The sequence below is a fragment of the Phascolarctos cinereus genome, unplaced genomic scaffold (genome assembly GCF_003287225.1).
Source record: "Phascolarctos cinereus isolate Bilbo 61053 unplaced genomic scaffold, phaCin_HiC Scaffold_4;HRSCAF=312, whole genome shotgun sequence".
Lineage (NCBI taxonomy): Eukaryota > Metazoa > Chordata > Mammalia > Diprotodontia > Phascolarctidae > Phascolarctos > Phascolarctos cinereus.
The window spans coordinates 708,417,964-708,440,052 of record NW_027555847.1 but is presented as its reverse complement, the minus strand read 5'-3'; the positions used below and the strand labels follow the sequence as shown (position 1 = coordinate 708,440,052).

At 43.4% G+C, this 22,089-nt stretch overlaps 1 protein-coding gene across 1 annotated transcript in view; it reads right to left on the bottom strand.

Moving 5' to 3' along the window:
• CCDC60 (coiled-coil domain containing 60) overlaps positions 1-22,089 on the bottom strand; it is a 201,580-nt gene that overhangs the window by 168,512 nt on the left and 10,979 nt on the right. The gene's annotated exons all lie outside the window — the stretch shown is intronic.

The following is a 22,089-nucleotide window of genomic DNA, read 5'->3' as shown; positions in this document are numbered from 1 at the left end:
GGGCAGCTAGGTGGTCCAGTGGGTAGAGCTCCGGCCTTGGAGTCAGGAGGACCTGAGTTCAAATCCGGCCTCAGACACTTGACACTTACTAGCTGTGTGACCCTGGGCAAGTTACCGAACCTCACCCCCCAGCCAATAATAAAACAAAATAAAGTACTTCTCAGCTCTGAAGTTCTATGTTCTATATGTTTCTGATGTTCTATATTTACTTCAGCTCTGACATTATTTGCCTTAAGAAAGAAATTGTGGGTTAGTATGTAACTCGTGTACCAGCCCCCTCTCCCCCAGTATTGGGTTTATATAGGCTGGGTTCAATATCACAGATGACCTTGAAAGATTCACATTCTCTTTGGCTACAGCCAGATTTTACAGTGGGAAGTCTGTAAATATGCTTATTCTCTAGGTTGTCACAAGTGCAAATAAAAGAATCAAGTATAAGAATAAATAAGAAAATAAGAAAAAAAATAAGAATCAAGAATAAGATAGCAGATGCATATCAGGCAGAGGGCAGACTTTAAGGGAAGGGAATAAGCATTTATTAAGTACCTATTATGTATCTTAGGACTGGAAAATCCAGAAGGTGCAAAGCAATTACAGAAGCCCATAAATGCATAAAGAAAATTGATCAAGCTATCACAGTAGGTCCTTCAGAAGACAAAGGAAAGAAGAATTGTCATTAGGGAGCTATCTTGACATTCTTGCAAAATCTTTCTCTCCCATGGGCTTCTATATAGACTAAGAATCGTGGTAACACCCTGTGGCTTTTGGCTCCCCCTAGGGGGCAATCCCCTTCCCATTGAACCTACAATGTTTGAATCACTTCTAGTGAAGAGGGTAGCAAGGTCTTAATCCTTTACTCCCTGTGTCATATCATAGCTTTGGCACCTTTATTGCTCCTCCTACCTGAGGGTCACATGGGTGACCTTTTTATTTCTCCAAGAGACACCCTGCTCAAGAAGTTCCCTTCTCTCTCTAGAAGGACAGAGCTGTGACCTCTTGAACTTAGGGTTCCGCTCCAGAAACCCCGCCAGAAGCCTGGTATTGCCCAACAATCTTCCCTTTTCAGATTGGAAAGCTATTCTCTGGGGTTACCTGCCTAGGAATTCTCCCAGGAATAATAAATAGTATGGCCCCCACTTGGACCATGTTGGCAAGTACATGTAGTTTTCATGCACTTCGGGGAAAGAGGGAGGAGATATATTCTCCTCCTCCTCCTCCTCTGGCTCCATTACCCCTGGAGTCCCGATGAAAAAGGTCTTAAAAAAAGAACAAGGCTTAGATTCCTAAAATCTAGCCACTGCTGGGATTCTTACAATCTAACCACTGCTCAGATTCTTATAATCTAGCCAACAGCTTACTAATGTTCAGACTCCTTAAGAGTCTGCCCGATATGATGGATATTCTAATAAACCTTGTCTTTGGCTGAAAAAAAAGGAATAAGAGGTCAGTTGGTTCTCTTTTATAGGTCAGCTTGGAGAAGAAACCCTTCCAACAAGGAAGAGACTAGTCTCCCAAGAATCTCAGTTAAGCAAGTTATCTTGGGAATACGGACAGAAACAGGGCCAATCTAGAAACAAATGGTCTATTTATCTTTGGGGAGCTTTGGTCTTTGAAACTTAATCAGGAGTTGTCTTCTAGCCTTTTAACAAGTTTTTTAAGCTTCCTATTCTATAGGGAGAGAGCTATGAATAATCAAAGGTTCCAAAGCAAGGCTTCCCTCTGGGAAAGCTCATTACATTGATCAGAGAGGTTGTCAATCCAATTCCCATTAAAAGTGAAAAGAGTTCTGGATGTGGAGCCCAGAGACTTGGATTCAAATCATGTCCCTGACACTGACTACAGATATGTGACCACGGGAAGGTCACTTAGCCTCTCTCATGCTTATTTTCCTGATTTGTAAAGAGAGAGCAATTATATTTATCATCCCTATGTAACATGGTTGTTGTGAAGAAGGAACTGACTTATCAATCTCAAATTGTTAGATAAATATCAGATTTTTTTTTTTTTGTATTTTATGTTCTCTGATTCTGAAGCCCTTTCTGGCTCTAGGCTTGTCATTTGACTCCCCTAGGGTACCACTCACTCACTCTCTATGTGATTTCCCAGACCCAAATGCCCCTCCCTGGCCAACACTTTCTTATATATGTTGTCTCCCCATGTTAGAAAGTAAGCTTCATGGACTCAGGACCCACCATCTTTTGTTCTTGCACCTCCAGTACCTAGAACATCATTTAACACATGGAGGTGTTTCACACATTGTTTTATTCATTCATTCTACCATACTATCTCCAAAGAGTCTTCCAACACTGACATTCCCTGTTCTGAGGTCATTTTCAACTCTGAAATTCCAAGTTAGAAGGTCCTTCAGAGTTCTGACATTCTCTGTTCTAAGATCCTGTTCTCAGTCCATGTCCCAGAGTCCCTTCATATCTCTGTATTAGGGCCCTTCCTGTCGCTGATGTTTTATAGTGCAATATCTCTCCCATTTCTGACATTCTCTGTTTTAAAGTCCCCGTTGTCTCTGACATTCTGGGTCTCAAGCTCCTTCCCCACTCTGATGGTCTATGTGAAACAGAACACAGGCATTAGAGTCAGAATGCCTGAGTCTAAATCCTGCCTCTGACACCTACCCATATATGTGACCGTGGGCAATACCTTAAACCCCTTTATGCCTCATTTTCCTTATCAGTAATATGAAGAGGTTGGGCTAGATGGTCTTTGAGGTTCCTTTAAGCTCAGATCTAGGATCTCATTAGCCTTCCTCAAGGCCTTTGTTCCAGGAATACATCCCCTGGTCAGCTAACCAGTGCAAGGAAGAAAACATACTTCTATCAAAGCTCTCTGCCAAGTGCTTCACAAATATTATCCTATTTAATCCTTACAACCCTCGGAGTTAGGTGCTTTTATCATCCCCATTTTACAGTTGAGGAAACTGGGGTAGATAGTGGTGAAGTAACTTGCCCAAGGTTACATAGCTATTAAGTGTCTGAGGCCAGATTTGAACTCATGTTTTCCTGACTCTAGGCTCAGTGCTCTAACCACTATACTATCTGGCTCTACCTACAGATAGATCTCTGAGGTCAATTTTAGCTTTGGATCAAGGACCACAAGGTTCATAATATCTATGCAGGAAGTGCCAACATTTCTAAGCCCATAGAACCAGGAAACTTGTTCTGAGAATGCCGCTTCTCAGTAGATGCCTTTTAACTTCATTCCTTTTCCCAGGGTGAGACAGGGAGGGAGGGAGATGAGCCTCCCCAGAGATGAATCTCAGTGACTTCAGTGTGGTAAATAATTTTTTGATACACATGGAAAATGCCTTCCTCTCCAAATATGGCCCCATCTCTATCTTGGATTCACTGCCTCGGTGGGCTGACTGCTGGAAAACCTTTGATTCCTCAGCTTTAGATCCATATAAGGCTATGCTTGTGTAATTTTCATCTCCCTGGAAAAACCTGGCAGTGTTTCTCTCTCTCTCTCTCCACCCCACCTCTCTCTGCTCTGTCTCTTCTCTCTCTCTCTCTTTCTATCTCTCTGCCTCTCCCTTCCTCTCTGAGTCTCTGTCTCTCCTTCTCTCCTCTCTCATTGTCCCCCCGTCTGTCTCCCCCTCCCTCCTATCTCTCTTGTTTCTCTGTTTCTCTCTGTCTCTCCCTTTCTCCTCTCTCTGTCTCTCTCCTTCCCTCCTTTGTCATTCTTTCCTCTCTCTCTCTCTCTCTCTCTCTCTCTCTCTCTCTCTCTTCTCTCTCTCTCTCTCCTTTCTCCTCACTGTCTCTCTCCTTCCCTGCTCTATCATTCTCTCCCCCATCTGTCTCTCTGTCTGTCTGTCTCTCTTCTCTTTCTTTTTATCTGTTTCTCCCTCCCTCCTCTGAGTCTCTGTTCCTCCTTCCCTCCTCTCACTGTCTTTTCCCCCCTTGTCTCTCTCTCTCTCTCTCTCTCTCTCTCTCTCTCTCTCTCTCTCTCTCTCTCTCTCTCTCTCTGTCTCTCCCTTCCTTTCTCCTCCTCTCTTCTCTCTCCTTCTGCCTCTCTCTGTCTCTGCCTCTTTGTCTGTCTCATTGCTTGATCTAGTCATCAGCAGAGGCTCTGCAGTGTGCTTGGATGATCAGAGGTTTAACTTTCACTATTGCTTTCATCTGTCACTGAGGAGAAAGGGTATTTTCTTCTGGGAAGTTAATTAGAAAAAGAAAAAAATGGAACTTGCAAAGTGATCAGGTTAACATTGGTAGACAAAAAATAATTACCACAGTTTAAAGTTTGTTTGTGCAAAATGAAAAGGAGAATGAGGCAGCGGTTAGCTAGGACCTGGTAATGCAGAAAATGAAAAAAAAAACCATATCCAACAGCCAACCAACCTAGCCTCTGTTAATTAAACGAGGGAGGTCTCCATGGAAACCCTAGTTGGGCATTCTCATGGACTTACTTCAACTATACGGATATCTGCATTGGCAGCAGTGCTGAGAGAAGGCATATTCTGAACATTTCTTGATCTAGACCAAGTCAAGTTTCTCTGTAGTAGCCACTAATCAACCCTTCCCTTTATGTGGTTGGGCCTGGAAATGTTTCTGGCGACACTGTGCAGTCTTGGGATGTGCACAGGGAACGTTTCATTGTATGTGAATGCAGAAAGAAATGCGGCTGCCCCATCCCAAAGAAAGTCAGGAGAAAGCAAAATTAACAGGTAGAGGAAGGATATCATTGACTGGGGTGAGAATGTGAATTGGGAGGGGTCTCGCTCTCTAGTCCCATTAAGGCCGTGTCTCCTCTTCAGTTCGTCATCCATGCCATGATTTCACATTTCCTTTTGCCACAGAAAGACTACAGAATCACAGAGCCACAGAATACAAGAGTAGGAAGGGACCTGAGCCACCCAGTCTGACTCACAGGTGAAAGGAATCCCTACTGTAACATGCCCTTTAAGGGCCATCTGGCCTCTCTTGAAAGACCTCCAAGGAGGGTGAACCCATCACCCCTACAAGCAGCTGATTCCACTTTGGGCTAGCTCTCATTCTCCTGGTTTCAATTCGAAATTGCCCCCTTCACACTTCTCATCCATCACTCCTGGTTCTGCCCTCTGTGGCCAAGGTGAAAAATTCCAATTCCTGTTCTCCATGAAGTCCTCTCAAATACTTGAAAACAGCCATAATTTCCCCTTTTAAATATCTCCTACAGGCTAAAAATGTCCAGCCCTTTCAACTGATTCCCATAACATAGACTCAACACTCTTCATTATTCTGGTTGCCCTTCTCTGGACACCCTCCAGTTTATCAATGTCTTTACTAAAACCACACTACTCCAATGAATGGCATCAGATTACAAGGGACTGAGAAGTGAGGAAGAAGTGGCACAAGCAGAAAGGATTCTGGGAATTTGGTAATGAAAGGGAGGGGAGATATAGGACAATAGCTTGAGGTCATGGTCAAATAAGAGTTTTTTAAGGATGAGGCGGACCAGGAAAAGAGTCAGTGAACAGGCAGAGACAGAAATTCTGTGTATGTATGTGCATGCATGCAAGTGTGTGTGTGTATGTGTGTGAGAGAGCAATGGAGACAAAGAGACAAAGATAAGGATAGAAACAAAGACCTAAAGAGAGAGACAGAGACAAAGGGAGAGAGACAGAGAGTTTGAATGGGAAAACTCATGGAGGGAAAGGGGGACTGGTATCAGGTAGAGGAGTTATCTTTGTCAATGAGAAAGGCCATCTCCTCTTCAGAGACAGGAGAGAAGAAGGGGATGTACGAAGAATATACAAGAGATATCTCTCGTTGGCCATCAAAATGAACATGTTCATGACAGAAGTGATCGTTTCCCATGTAAATCTGCCCCTTCTTAAAACTTTCCAATCTCTTTGGACAGCATCATCATCCTTCCAGTCACTTCTAGTCTCCGAATCTTCCTTGTTTTGCTTCAAGGATTAGCTTCGGTGCTAACCACATGGTTAATGATCTTCCCTTCCTCCATTTTCTACGTGCTATACTTGTCTGCTTCAATGAGCTATCCCTCCTCCAACCCTCAATAAAACTGAAGTGTAAGGTCCTGTTTCATTTTTTGTCTTTCTCATCCCCAGCCCAGTAGCTTGGCATGTAATACTTGGTATCTTAAAAATATTAGTTGGATTGAATAGATCTAAGTTGAATTGAGGGATTCTTCAATGAGAGGAGGAAACCTGAGCTAGGGGCAGCAAGGTAGTGCCATAGTGCAGAGAGCGCTTGGGTCTGAAGTCAGGAAGACTCACTTTCCTGACTTCAAATCTGGCCTCAGACACTTACTAGCTGTGTGGCCCTGAGTGTGTCACTTAACCTCATTTGCCTCAGTTTCCTTATCTATAAAATGAGCTGGAGAAGGCAATGGTAAGCCACTCTAGTACGTTTGCCAAGAAAAGCCCAAATGGTGTCACAAAGAGTCAGACATGACTGAAATAACTGAACAAACTTCAGCTAGGAGGTGAGGAGGAATGAACCCAAGGTCAACTAGTTAGAAAAAGCAGAGCCAGGATGAGAATTCATGTGTCATAGGATGGATCATAGGATTAACAAAAGATCACGAGAGATCATGTAACTCAACCTCCTTGTGCACAGAGGAAAAAGCTAATTGAGAGTAAGGAAGGGACTTGGCCAAGGTCACGTGGATAGTGAATGGCAAAGACAGCACAGGCAGCTGCTTGGGGAGAGAAATGGATTAGGAGTCAGGAAGACTGGAGTTCAAATACTGTCTCAGACACTTACCAACTGTGGGGCACTGGGCGAGTCTTAGGTTCTTCATGTAAAATGGATCTACTTACCTTACAGAGTTGTGAGGCTCAAATAAGATAGCATATACAAAGCACTCTGCAAACCTTAGGGCACTATATAAATGTCGGTGGTGGTGTTTTTGTTATTGTGAATATTTCCTAAGGCTCCTTCCAGCTCTGACAGTCCCTGTTCTAAAGCCTCCCACCTCTGACATTCTCATTTTTCCCCCCTATAACATTGCATAGCAAGGTTTTCCTCTGGGCCTTATGCGTTAGTTTGTCTTTATTGTGAGACCTGGGTGCTTAGGCCCTTCTCCTGGTACTCAGTTCCCCAGAGCCCTACCCTCACAAATGGCCCTCTCCTTGAAGGGCTGTGAAGTCTATTACCAGACTGGAAGAGAGCTGGGTTTGAAATCAGAAGACCTCAGTCTGAACACTGGCCCTAATGTGTGACTTTAGACAAGTCAGTTTACTTCTCTTGCTCCCCCCACCTTGTCCTCATCTGTAAAATGGGGCATGACATTAGATGACCTAGGAGATTACTTCCAGCACCTACAAACTACAGATTTAATCTTTATCCCATTCCCTTTTTATTTTTAAAGCCAGCTATGGCCCCTGGATGGGTGATTCTTATTTCCTAATGTTTTTTCCTGTTGGATTCCTTCCTTTTTTTTCTCCCATCAAAGTGAATTTTCTTCCTGAAATTCCAATCACATCGCCTTGTTAATAACACATCTTTCTACATAAAAAGCATCTGGTTCTGTGCAGACACCAAATAAACAAGCTCTCTCTGCTTGCTGTTTCTTTGTTCAGGAAGCCACTTTGGCTCACTAGCTTTTGAGGAGATGGAGTTAATTGGCAATTCTATTTATCATGCTTTGGTTAACTGATATATCCGCTTACCCTTTATTTTGTAAATTCCCTTTGGTATTTATCTGATCTCCTTCTCCCCAGGCTCCAACTGCTAGACACAGAATCCTTGGTATTTGAGAAAGGAGTGGGAAAGGATGATGCTTGGCCAGGGTAGTGAAGGGACTCCAAAGCCAGGACTGGGGAAGGGAACGGAATGAGCTTTTATATACTGCCTACTGTATGCCAGGCACTATGCTAAGTGCTTTTACAAATAGTATCCCATTTCATCCTCAAAACAGCCCCGGGAGGTAGTTGCTGTTATTATCCATTATTAGAATGTTTTGCATTTGAGGAAACTGAAGCAGACTTAAGTGACTTGCCCAGGGTCACATAGCTAGTAAGTATCTGAGGCCAGAGCTGAATTGGGGTCTTTCTGACTCCAGACACTCTATCCAAGTGTTGACTTCTAGCACTTTATCCCAGAATTGATTCGGGGTACCATTTTTGTCTTCTGCTTGAATATCTCTAGGCAGCTCTCACTAGCACTGAGGGCCAGCTCATCTGCAGTGCCGGGAATTGCCAAGTCCTGCATCAATTCTTCACTTAGTGTCACAGAATCACAGAATTTGACAGTTGGAAGGGACTTTGGAGGACATCCAGTCTAATTCAGACATGAAAGGATTCCTCACTATGGCCTACTTGATAAATGAGAGGTTGAATTTGGGAGGAGAAATTTAATACACTATTCTATAACTTTCTAATGAGAATGCAATAGAATGATAGAATATAGAAACCAAAAGCCAGAAATGGCCTTCAATTCCAACTGGTCCAATGCCTTCATTTTACAGAGGAGGAAACTGAGTCATAATTACTGAATAGAAGAATTTGGGAGTTGGAATGAAATAATGAATTAAGGAATTAGCGGGGCAGCTGGGGGCACCATAGTGGATAAAGCACTGGGCTTGGAATCAGAAAGACTCATCTTCCTGAGTTTAAATCTGGCCTCAGACATTTATTAGCTGGGTGAGCCTGGGCAAGTCACTTAACCCTGTTTACCTGTTTCCTCATCTGTGAAATGAGCTGAAGAAGGAAACGGCAAACCACTCCAGTATCTTTGCCAAGAAGACCCTAAATAGGGTCATGGAGAGTTAGACGTGACTGAAATGACTCAACAACAGCAAAAATGAAATGGCAATTACTAAGCACTGTGTTGGAAAGCATTGCCCTAAGCACTGGGGATAGAGATACAGAAGATGGACAATTCCTTCCCTCAACGAAATTAATTTTAAGAGGAGGAAAAATAGGAGAGTAGCCCTCTAGGTCCTCAAGTGCGGCTGTTTCGGATACAAAGGGCCACACTTGAGAACCTAGAGGGCCACATGTGGCCTTGAGGCTGCAGGTTCCCCACCTAGGGTCTGGGGCCAGCTAAATATACTAGGCAATTATAGATAGTTACCTATACCTACAGACAATCGATGAGCTTACAGGTGTACTAACAACCAACATCCAATAATCATTTTGTAAGTGACTTTCGGTGCCAGCAGATTTCACAGAAAGGTCAAGAAGGTAGGTAGAGGCTGGGTTCAGGTCTGGGCTTCCCTCAACACCATCCCCTCTCTGGATATCTTTTCAAGCAAATGTTGATGGTCACTATCCAGCCATGTTGCTGAGATGGTTCTGGGTCAGGCATGGGTTGGCCTCAACCCAACCCATGTTGAGTTCCTTGTGAGCCCTGACATTCAATATGTGTCTCTTACTTCTCAATTATCCTGGTCTACAAAAAGGAGATCTCCCAGCTCTCCAGGACCACACACGGTTTAATGGGTAAATTTGGCCAAGGGGCTCTGGTGGAGGTGCTGGAATTGTCTGCCAAGTTCAGAGACATGGTTTCTTAGTTTCAAAAAAGTGAAACCTCAGAAGCTTGTGATTCATAGTGGAAAGTCTTGTCCAATCCTTAACTGTAACTGTGTGAATTTCAACACTGTTACTTATTGCTTGAGAAACATGCCCAGTTTTCTTTTCTCTTTTCAGTCCAAAACACTACCTGGGCATTGCCTGTGATCAATCTTCTCTAACGACTTATTTACCTAAGGCCCTTGATTACAGACCGTCCTCTCATTATGGGAGCTGAGCAGACAGGTCCATTAACGATGCCACAAATTCTGGGGAATTGGATTGTTTCACCGTCTGTCCACAAAGGGCATCTTCCTTTCATAGAAAAGTCACCGGAGCGATCTTGAGGTTTTACAAATGAATTTGTCACAGTAATTAAAGAAGGGGGACAGGAAACAGTGGGAGCATGCTGACTACTGTCCACCAGCCACCCACAAATCAGAAAAGGCCTTTCCTGCTCAGCTCGTTGCTTGTGTTGGAGGTAAAAAGACTATCTGGGAAGTGATATTTTTTTTGGCCTTCTTACAAATCTGGGCTAACTGCTTGCTGGATGTCTGACCTCTGGCCATCTTTCCCCGTGAATTTCCCATTTCAAACACCCTGATGCCCTAAATCAAATCAAGCCATTTCAAGTGTGAGAGGTTGACCTGTTCCTTAAGAGGCAGGAGATAACGGGGGCTGTTTCTCTTTCAAGTCAGTGTCTGAAGGAGCATGGCCTGAGAATAAAAGCAACTTGATTAGGAGTGGTGGGGGCAGGGAGAGTACAGGGCCAGAATCTAGAGGGTCTGGAAACAGGGGGGCTGAGGAGCTGGCCTGAATTCTTCCTCCAACGGTTCCCTAAATTTTCCAAGATGTCACAGGATCATAGGGTTGAGGAATTTCAGAGTTGGGAGGGAACTCAGAGGCCATGGGATCCAACTGAGACTCTTAAAAGAATGTCTACTGAACCAGTCCAGAAAGTGCTCATAAAGTCTCTGCTCAGTGACCCTCAGTGAGGGGGAAAAGCAGAGGTGGGATGCAACCAGCTCTTACTAGTTACATTTTCTGTAGGAGCATTTGTACTTCAGAAATCAGGAGATCCTAAGTCTCACTGCTTTGTTGATAGTCTAGGCTTAAGAAAGTGATGGAGAAAATGTTAATGCAGATTAAAGTTAAAAGTGCTTCATGCTTACTTTAAATTTTTTTTCCCTAGAAAGCCGGTTGTTAAATTTTTACCAGTATACCACTAAGGAGAAGTCTCTTCTTTTTAGGCAACTCATTTCTTCTGGAGATAATTAATTTTCCTTGTCAAGTTGTTTTTGTCAGTGAGTCTTGATTTTCTCCTTGTCAACTTCCATCCAATTGTCTTTGGATCTACTTTTGGGGGCCAAGACAAACCCCCCCATCTAGTCCCTCATTTCCATAATATCCATTCAAATACTTGAAAGCAGCCATCATTCCCCTGCCCCTGCTCCTCTCAGGCTTTCCTTCTCTAGGACAGATATACTTAGTTCTTCCAAATGATCCTCTTCTGTCATGGACCCAAGATCATTCACCATTGTGGTTGGATTCTTCCTTGCACATAGAACTTTACACAAAACTCCCACATGTGGCCTGACCAGGGCAGGAGACAGAAGGATTCTCATCATCTTACTCCTATATGTAGGAATGTATTCTCTGTTGCCAACATATCATCTATAGGAGTTATTCTCTCATTGTGGTCCAACATCGCTAATCTTCTGTGGATATCATCTCACGCTGTTGACTTATGCTGAACTTTCAGTCCACTAAGACCCCCAGATCTTTATTACCTGACTGTTACCTATCCATGTCTCACTCACAATATCTTCTGCTTCTGTCCCTCTCTACTTACATAACCACCACCCTAGTTCACGCTCTCATCACCTTTCATTCAAACTATGCAACGGCCTCCTAATATGATGGATGATGATGATGATGATCTTCGTCCTTGACATTCTGCTTCAAGTCTCACCCTATACTTCGGGGTAAACACTCATTTCCATCTCTAGATCCTCAGATGGAATGCTATCAAGACCCTTCACCATTCTAATCGTCCTCCTCTGGACAGTCTCCGGTTCATCAATGCCTTCCTTAATCTGAACTGAGTGCAATGTTTGAGATGTTGTCTGACCAGGGCAGAGGGCAGTACTAATCCTTCCTAGCTGCAGACACCAGCACTCTTTTATTACACTCAGGATAGACCCAAGTAGAGAGATAATTGTGCCTCCAACACTGTCTTGTGGTCTCTGTTGATCATGTAAACTCTTCCAAGTGTGTGGGCATGGAATGGTCCTTTGCCAGGCAGTGCTCTGCTACAACTAGGCTGGGTCTGGAGTCAGGAAGACCTGAGTTCAAATCCAGCCTCAGATACATCCTGGTTGTGGGACTCTAAGTTATGAATCCGTTCACCTCTGTTTGTATGTAAAATGGGCACAATAATGTCAACTACCTCCCAAGGTTGTTGTGAAGATCAACTGAAATAATAGTTACAAAGCCCTTTGGACAATGCCTGGCACATGGCAAATACTATATAAATGCTAGCTATTTTATTGTTATTATTGTTGTTGTTGAGATAATCACCGGGTTCATGGCTCTAGGTAGTGCTCTTCTGGACACGAGGAATTTCCATTTACTTCTGGCTTAACTCGGTCTTCAGCTGAGGTACTAACTCTTGCCCATTTGAGGACAACTTGAATTTAGCTTAGATCCCAAAGGCTTGAGTTTTATCTCTCTTAGTGAGGGATATAGCCTCTTTTCATACTCAATACCAAACGGGGGAAAACTCCCAGCTGCTTTTCTCCCTTAAGAAAGGCCTGCCTGTTCCCAGAACCTTAGCTGTATAGGGTTTTCTTCTCAAAAAGCAAAGTATCCACCTATAGAATTCAAGGTCTTTTGGAACACAGAACAAGCTGCCATCTTGGTAGAGTCTACAGGCATTCTATCAAGTCTTTGGAATTCCTGTGTCTGGGGGCTGAATCCGAGGTCTTTGTCAAATCAAATAAACATTTATGAAGAGGTTACACTGTACTAAGCAGTGGGGATACAAATATATGCAAAAAGAAACATAGTTCCTGCCCTCAAGCAGCTTACATTCTAATGGAAGAAGGTGACCCATAAAAGAGAGCTAAAAATGGGGCAGCCTTGAAGGGCTGTGGTGGTCAAGTCCAGAGAGTCAGGAACAGACGTGTGAGATGAATGAAGGGTGTCTGGCTTGGGCCCTTTCTCAAAACGGAAGTTGTAAGGGGAACTCAGCAATAGGAGGGTGGCTTCCATGGGGTAGAGGCAGGGGTGGAAAACCTGGGGCTTGGAGGCCACATGTAGCCTTCTAGGTCCTTGGGTGCAGCCTTTTGACTGAATCCAAACTTTATAGAACAAATCTCCTTAATAAAAGGATTTGTTCTGTAAAACTTGTGGTTTGCCATTTCCTTCTCCAGCCCATTTTACAAATGAGGAAATTGAGGCAAACAGGATGAAGTGACTTGCCATAACTAGTATGTGTCCGAAGCTGAATTTGAACTCACTCAGAGTACATAACAGGCCCTGAACAAATAGCTACTGACTGATTGACCAGAGCGGCAGGAGGCGGGAAGAGAATCCACTTAGGTAAATTCATGTGAAGGTATTGCATTGTCTTCCATCTCAGTCCCTTGTTCTGCAATCCCTGCCTTTATTTTGCATATGTGACCTTCAAGAAGCCTCTAGGCTTTAAGGTAGAAGACCTATGGGAAATCTTCCTTACAGTCACAGTTTTGCCAGAGTGAAACAGGGACCCTTAGGGCTCCTTCACTGGTGGTCTGCAAGCAAGAGACTGGATAACCACTTGTCGGTTTTGTGATAGTGAAAGGACTTCAGGTACTGGGCAGGGGATTTTGGACCTTATTGTCTAGGCAACAGGCAGCCATTGAAGGATGTTCAGAGAGGGAGGGATGTAAACAGAGCTGTTTATATGAAATCTTGGCTTGGGAGATGTATCTGAAAGGCTGTTGATCTAGGCTGAACTCTTTGGAAGAACAGTGCAAGTCAATTCATTAGAACTATAAGGCAAAAGGAAAAGGGGTGGTAGAGGATGAAATGGGTAGGTAGAGAGTATCATAGAAACAATGAAGATGAACTTGGGAGAGATAGTGGAGGATAGAAGGGCCTGGTGTGTCAATGGGGTCATAAAAGGTTGGACAAGAGTGAATAACAACAAACAGTTCCAGTGAGAGGGTAGGGGTGGGAAGAGAGAGGGACTGGGTGGGTTCCAGCTTCCTTTATATGGATTCCTCCAAAGCTGCTGCACTCATTAGCTTGGTAAGTCCCCATGTATCCAGAAGTCCACATGTAGCTTACGTGTAAGAAGTATTCAAATAAAATCTGATGGAAACCAATCAAACCTTTGTTGGGTTGAATCGACCCATATATATGTATATATATATAATTCCTAGAATGTTTTCTGACAGCTAATTGTAAGCACTGGTAATGGGATCCTTTCCATCATGAGATGGTGGTATTCTGTTTCAAATTCTTGTTTTCAAATCAAACTGATAAGAATTGCTTTTTTTTTCTCCTGGCCTCAATCTTGATTGTAAAGCATTTCTATTTCAATAAGAATTTATTTGATCTATGGTTAAGGTTGAAAATGATCTTGATTTTGCATCTCCCAAACAAGCTTTAAATAATAATAGTAGTAAGAACAATAATAATAATGACAAGTATATAGTGCTTTACATACATTGCCTTCTTTGAACCTCACAACCTTGTGAGTTATAAACTACAGGTGATATCATACCCATTTTACAGATGTGAGAGAAATAAGAGACTCAGAGAGTGACTTTTCTGGGGCACAAAGCTAATGAGTGACAGAGGTGAGATTTGAACCCAGGTCTTTGTAATCCAAGTCCTTCATTGTCTCCTCTATACCAAGTTACCTCTCTTCGAAGTACCTTGAGATTACTTGAATTTCATAGAATTAGGAAGGTTAGAGGGGCAGAGATCTGGGACACTGGCTGAGTCCAGCATACACTAATACTTCCAAATAACCTGAGATTGGTTTCATCTATTGGCAAGGGTGGGCCAGAGCTAGACCCCTGATTTGATTACAGGGTTAGGTTATGTCAGTGACATAGAGAATGATTAAATCATAGGTTGGGGTATTTTTTTTAGAACTGTGTGGGACCTTAGAGAAAATTTGGCCTTATGCCTTCATTTGATAGAGGAGCCAACTCAGTGGTGGCTGCCCAAGGTCACAGAACAAATTAGTGAAGTCAGAGAGAACAACTGGCCTTTTGCATCTTCAAGTTTCTAGGTCATAGTATTTAGAGCTGGAGGGGACCTTAGCATTGATCCAAGCCAACCTCATTTTACAGATGAGGAAGCCAAGGCAAATAAAGGTTAAGTGACTGACTTGTGCAAGGTCCCTTAATCTCTGGCTCACCACTCACTCATTCCTCAATCTCTTGAGATCTGCCCCTTCAGAGCCCCCAGGACTCTAGAGAAAACTGCTCTCTCCAAGGTACCAGTGATCTTCTAACAGCTAAATTCTCTGACCTTTTCTTAGTTCTCATCTTTTTTTTTTTTACCCACCCAACATAGCCCCCACTTCCAATTTTGGCTTCAGTCCTTACACTGGAAAACTGAACCTTACTCTTGAACCACTTTGGGCTTTGGTAGACTAGCTTGGCCCTATCTTCCTTGGTTCCTGATCTCAGCAGCACTACCCGACATCTCCAGCCATGCTACTCCACCAGAACTGTGCCTCCTGCCACTTCTAATTTTTCTTTTTATGTCATTTTCTTCTATTAGAATGTAAGTTCCTTGAGGGCAGGGGCTATTTTGCTTACTTGTGTATTTGTAATAATGTAATAAACCCAACCTATCTATTCATCTCTTTCTCCATTCATCTATCATCTTTCATTATTTATCCTTTTTTTTTTCATTTTCTCTATTTGAATGCAAGCCCCTTGAGGGCCACAACTGTTTTGCTTGCTTATATCTATATATCTGCTTGGCCAATAGTAAGACCCTAATGAGTACTTTTCTGTTCATTCACTCATTTATTCCATCCTTGACACCTCTGTAGCTTTTAACACTGTTGGCTACTCCTGCTCCCCTCCTGGTTACTCTCTTCATGACAGTACTTTCTCCTGGTGTCTCCTTTTCTTGGTCATCATCCATATCCTGCCCCCAAGTGCAGCTCTCTGGCCAGTGTCCCAAGGCTCTGTCCTGGGCCCTTAGCTTGTCTCCCTCCACTAGTCTTGTCTTGGTTTTCTCATCCACTCCCATAGGTCCAATAATCATTTTTATGCCAGTGTATCCACAATAGCTCTCCTGAGCTCCAACCCCATATCATCAATTTCCTAGTAATAGGTACTTCTACCTGGATATCCTATTGACATCTCAAATTCAACATTTAATTTAATTATCCCTCTCAGCTATTGAAAGAGGGTTAGTGACTGGCCCAAGGTCACAAGTTAGTGATGAGTGTGGCAGGATTTGAATTCAGGTCCTTTGTGAATCCAAGGCCAGCACCCCAACTGCTTTTCAAAAAATACCAGGGCCATGCACACAGTTAAGTTGGGGCCCCAAAGATCAGCAGTCCAAGAGATGGTGTGATCCGTCAGTTATGGTAACACCTGCCATTGTCCTACTGGGCCTCAGTTGCGATTGTCTCGGAGGAACAGCAAGGGAGCCAGTGTCACTGGATTACAGAACATTTGGAGGTGAATAAAGGGAAAAAGAAGACTAGGAAAGCAGGAAGTGGCCAGGGTGCAAAGGGCTCTGTGTGCCAAAGGATTCTGTATTTGATTCTGGAATGTCACTAGTCACTGGGCGGGGGGGGGGGTGTAACATGGCCCCACCTGCATTTTATGAAGATTACTCTGACAGCTGAGTTGGGGGAGGACTATAGTGGGGTGAGATAACCCAGGAAGACCAGCCTCAGGCTACTGCAATAGGGAAGGCATTAGGTGGTGAGGGTCTGCCTTGGGACAGGGCAGTATCAGAGGAGAGAAAGGAGCGTACTCGAGAGGTGTTATAAAGGCAAAATTGATAGGACTTGGAAACTAATGGGACTTAAGTGTGGGGAAAGAGAAAGAGAGGGAGCAATTGAGGCTGACTCCTAGGTTGTGAACCTGAATGAGCTGGAGCGTGGTGACATCCTTGATATTAAAAGGGAAGTTTGCATAAGGGAGGATTTGAGGGGAAAGATTAAATCCATTTCGGACATGCTACAGCACATCCAGTTTGAGACAGCCAATAGGTAGCTGGAGATGCCAGTCTGGAGTTGGAAGAGAGGTTACGGCTGGGTATGTAGATATGAGAATCAGAAGCATAGAAGGGGAAAGAAACCAAGCATTTATTAAGTACCTGCTATGTGCCACACACTGTGTGAAGTGCTTTACAAATGCCTTGTTTGATTTTCACTACAACCCTACGAGGTAGAGTTTATTATTTCTGTTTTATAGTTGAGAAAACTGAGGTAGACAGAAGTTAAGTAATTCATCCAGGGTCAGAGTGTAAGTGTCTGTGGCAAGATTCAAACTTGGGTCCTCCTGACTCCAGGGCCAGCTCCGTCCACCGCATTAGCTAGCTGCATGACTTTGGGCAAGTTTAATTAGCTGGCAAGTATTTATTAAAGTGCCTACTATGTGCCAGGTACTATGGCACCACCTAGCTGCCCATTCGCCAACTAGGTGGTGCCATAGTGCATAGAGTTCCAGGCCTGTAGTGAGGAAGATGCATCTTCCTGAGTTCAAAGCTGGCCTCAGGCACTTACTAGCTGTATGACCCTGGGCAAGTCACTGAACCCTGTTTACCTCAGTTTCCTCATCTATAAAATGAGCTAGGGAAGGAAACAGCAAGCCACTCCAGTGTCTTTGCCAAGAAAACCCTAAATGTGGACACAACTGAAACAACTTTGTTTTTAACCCTAGGAGGTCAGTACTATTATTATCCCCATTTTATAGTTGAGAAAACTGAGGTTAAAGAAAGGAGTTAAATGACTCACCCAGGAGCACATAACTAGTAAGTATCTGAGGAAGGAATTAAATCTTTCCTAGGTTTAGATCTATGATCCCTAAGGCATTATCAAAAAAAAAAAATGGTTCTCCTCATATGGGGAGCAAGTTGTCTGGGAGGTTTTACTCCTAAAAGCATCTAGCATGATAACTCACAGAAGCATATTATTCAGATTATGACAGTTCAGATAAAGTTGACAAGGAGGCTGTATGCTGACCTTGGACTCTCAGGATTTGAATTCAGATCCTAGCCAGCTCTTACTAGCTGCATGACCCTGAGTTGGCAGATTCACTACTTTGGGTCTCAGATTCCTTGCCTGTGAAATGAGGGTGTTTGATTAGGTGGCCTCTAGACCTATGTGACAATGGTACTATGACCTCAGTTTCCTTTCCACACTAAGATTCCATCAGAAAAAGGTGGTGCTAACTCTGGGCATCACCTTGGACAAACTGTTTCCCTTTTCTGGGCTTATGATTTCTTATTTGTAGAATGAGTTGGTGGGATCAGATCTTTTAAGCTCCCTCCTTCCTGTGCTCTGATTCTAGAGGATGGAACAGTAGAGTGTTTGGTCTTGGAAGGGTATGTGTACAAAGGGATTTCTTTTGTTTTCTTCCTTCTTCATTCCTTTTTCCATTTTCTTCCTTCCTTCCTTTCTTCCCTTCCTTCTTTATTTTTCTCTTTCTTTTTCTTTCTTTCTTTCTTTCTTTCTTTCTTTCTTTCTTTCTTTCTTTCTTTCTTTCTCTCTCTCTCTCTCTCTCTCTCTCTCTTCTCTCTCTCTCTCTCTCTCTCTCTTTCTCTCACCCTCCTCTCTCTCTCTCTCCTCTCTCTCTCTCTCTCTCTCTCTCTCTCTCTCTCTCTCTCTCTCTCTCTCTCTTTCCTTCCCTCCCTCACCCTCCCTCCCTCCCTCCCTCCCTCTCTCTGTCTTTCTATCTCTGTCTCTATCTCTCCCTCTTTCTGATATGTATTAAAAAATCTCAAGGAGTAAGAGAAATTCACCATTTTTAGTTGCGGACAGCCCACATTCAAATGAGACTGTGTCCACAGATGAGGGCATTTGCATTTCTGGAATGCCTGCTGAAATATGCAAATCAATAAGCTTTTCTGGGAAAGAAATATGTGGACTTAAAACACAGCCTCAGAGAAAGAGTTGCCTGGTCCTTGGAGTCCTATTGCTAAATAATGCCCATGTATGTAGATGAGCTTTGCTAAAGATTTTCTAATGAGAGATATGTTTCTAATAAATTCACAGATTTGATCCAGGGTCAGAACCTTGGATAAGCTGTGCTAGATGCAGGCTGGAGGAGGTGAGCTCAGCTAAAGAGAAGTGAGGTTTGGAGAGGGCGGAGGAATGAAGAAAGATGCCATGTGGTGAAGACATTCACAATCCTAAGGAGGGAGAGTGAGCCAAAGAAAATGCTAAAACATCAGACCATAGAGGGTATTTTTCAGGAGCCATTCTCCAAACTCTCTAACATTTACCCCTTGGATTCAGCTGAATTCGTCAATAAGTCAAGAAAAAATGTTTATTAACCCATGAAATGCCAGGCACTGTTACCTGTGGGGACACAGAGATGAAAATTAATTAGTCCCTGCACTCAAGGGGCGTCCTTTCTAATAGGCAAGGCCACCATGCACATATAGAGGGATAGGAGATGAAACTGGACCTATGATTTATTGCTATAGGGAACTCCCAGGGGAGGAAACTGCTTCTACCAGGGCAGGTTGGCATCTTCTTTGCAACCTATAGTCCCAGAGTACCTGGGGCACTGAGATGTTCAGCAATTTTTTCAAGATCACATAGCTAGTATGTGTTAGAGGCAGGATCTGAACCCAGATCTTCCTAGCTCTTTAGGCCAATCTCTAGCCACTATACAATAGCGTGTGCTCTCTCTCTCTCCTTCGCTCCCTGCCCCCCTCCCTTTCTCCCTCCCTCTCTCTCTGTCTCTTCTTCTTCTCTGCCCTCTCTGTCTCTGTCTTTCTCTCTATCTCTCTCTTTTCATTTCCCTCTCTGCCTCTTTCCCTCTCCCTCTCTCCCTCTTTACTTCTCCCTCTCTCCTTCTTTACTTCTCCCTCTCTCCCCCTCCTCTCCCCATCTCTCTCCTCTCCTCCCTCATATATCTTCTTTGATGTTATGTATATATATATGTGTAAATATGCATATGTATATAGATACAGATATAGTTGTTTGTCCTTCATTTTCAAAGAAGCCCAATGACATTATGATATTGGGGTAAAATAGTGGATGATGGATGATGTTCTACCTTGTGCCTGAATTGGGTTTCAGGGAGGCAGAGCTGCACAAAGTCATCAGCCTCGCTCTCCCTTCCAGAGTCACTGAAGTCCAGTGGCAGGACAAAAGTCAAATGGCCTGGGATGCAGTGAATGACCATGGCATCTTTGATGTCTCACCAAGCACTAAGTGCCCCATGGTGTCTGTTTCAGCCACCTTCATGGCTGTTGGAACAAATTGTTCTCATCTGCCCTTTTTGCCAGGGGTGGGGAAGAGTCTTCACATGCTTGGGGTAGACATCCCCCTAATTTATTGACAGGTTTGAGGCTGGCTCACCTCAGCCTGGTTTAGCCAGTCTGCCAAGACGGTTTTACTGGAGTGTGGCCATTGCACATGCTACAGCCTCTTGAGCCATGGGTGAGAGTTGGGTGAAGGTGGACACTGAGGTAGATGAACGGCCCTGAAAAAGGCTCAGCAAGCCATCACGCCAGAGGTGCTAGTCTTCCAGGAATGCCCCACATACCCCAATGTATAGTTAAAGATGTGTGTACAGTTAAAAATGATTTGTATGTAATTATGTATAGGATTTTTATATATAGTTATATTCAAAACAGCTACACAAAGTAATCTAGAGGTAGTGAGAAGAGGAAGTCACTAGCAAGTGGGGGCAGGGAGGAGCCAGAAAAAGGGAGAACAGTATCTTTGAAGGGTGTGTGTATAAAAGCCCTCTGCTTACATCACTAGTCATGTCACAACCAGCTAGCAAGCAAGAAGGCTTTATTTAGCTTGTGTTCTGTGCTAGGCACTGTGCTAAATGCTGGAGATACAATGACCAAAAAAATGAAGCAGTTACTACTCTCGCAGGTGAGGATCTGAAGAAGGAACTCAGAATATGTCACCTGGAGAGGACTAGACAGGTGGGGCATGGTAACTGTATTCAAATAAGTATTTGAAGGGCTATTAACTTGAAGGGGGGGGGATGGTAGATTTGCATTGCCTAGTACCAGAAATATTTCCCCTCTTAGAGGCAACTATAAGGTACAGTGGATAGAGGTCTGGACCTGGCTTCAGAAAGACCTGAGTTTAATTCCCAACTTAAACACTTATTAGCTGTGTAAGCCTGGGCCGGTCACTTAAAGGGAGCAAGGCAAGGCACTGACCAGAGTGTTGGGCCTGGGTCAGGAAGATATGAGTTCAAATCTGGACTCTGACACTTACTAGTTATGTGACCTTCCCTCTGTCACTTTATCACTATCTGCCTCAGTTTCCTCATCAGTAAAAAGGGGAATAATAATAGCATCTACCTCCCAGGGTTGTAGAGAGAATTATACAGAAAACATATGTAAAGTGCTAATTCTTAAAGGGATTATTAATAATAAGAAGCAGTGGTCCTGAGTGGCCAATTTAGGCTCATATGGTATAGAACTTTCTAAGAATTAGAGCTGGAGGCAGGCGGTCCCTTCAGTGTAAGTCTTTAAACAAAGAAGGGCCACTTGCCGGGTATGTTGTAAAGGGGATTCATGATGGATTTTGGGTTGGACTGGACTCTGAGGTCCTTTCCAAATCTAACAGGATTTTGTGATTTTTTTTTTGGTGGAAAGAGCCCTGGGAGGCTGTTCTTCTTTTTGTCTTTGCATTAGCAATGTCTGTGGCAGCATAGTGCGTATAGTAGGTGCTTGGTAAGTACTTAGTATTTGAGCTGTTTTCAGTCCAGTCTCAGGCTAGCTGTATCACAAGTTGGCAGTGAAAAACCAGGAAGACTGAAGGATTCTGAAACATGCAAAGATTCATATGGACAGATGCAGAGTGAAATCAGCAAAACGCAAAGAACAATGCATTGCAAGGACTATAAGGCAAATGGAAATACTTGCTGAAAGGAAGTCAAACTCTGAGAAACTGAAAACTCTCTGAAAGTCCCAGAGAATGGGAATGAAATGTACCTTCTTGTTCATGGCAGAGAGATGGGAGCCTACCAGGAGAAAATAGTGCCTATACTATTAGATACAGTCATTGTGTTAGATATCTTTGTTTAGTTATTTTTCTTTGTCATAAAGGAGGATTCATAAAGGAGGTATCCAAATAATTGTGATGTAAGGACAAAAGGTATCAACAGAACATATTAATTTTTTTCGATTTAAAAATCAAATAGGGGCAGGTAGGTGGTGTGGTGGATAGAACAACAGCCCTGAAGTCAGGAGGACCTGAGTTCAAATCCGACCTCAGACTAAACACTTGACGCTTACTAGCTGTGTGACCCTGGGCAAATCACTTAACCCCAATTGCCTAAAAAAAAAATCAAATGAGGAAACTAAAGCTAGACCATAATTAGTCTGAAAATGATCTGGGGGCTGTAGTGGACTTCAAGGGTCATAGAGCAAGGAAGAAAGCTAAT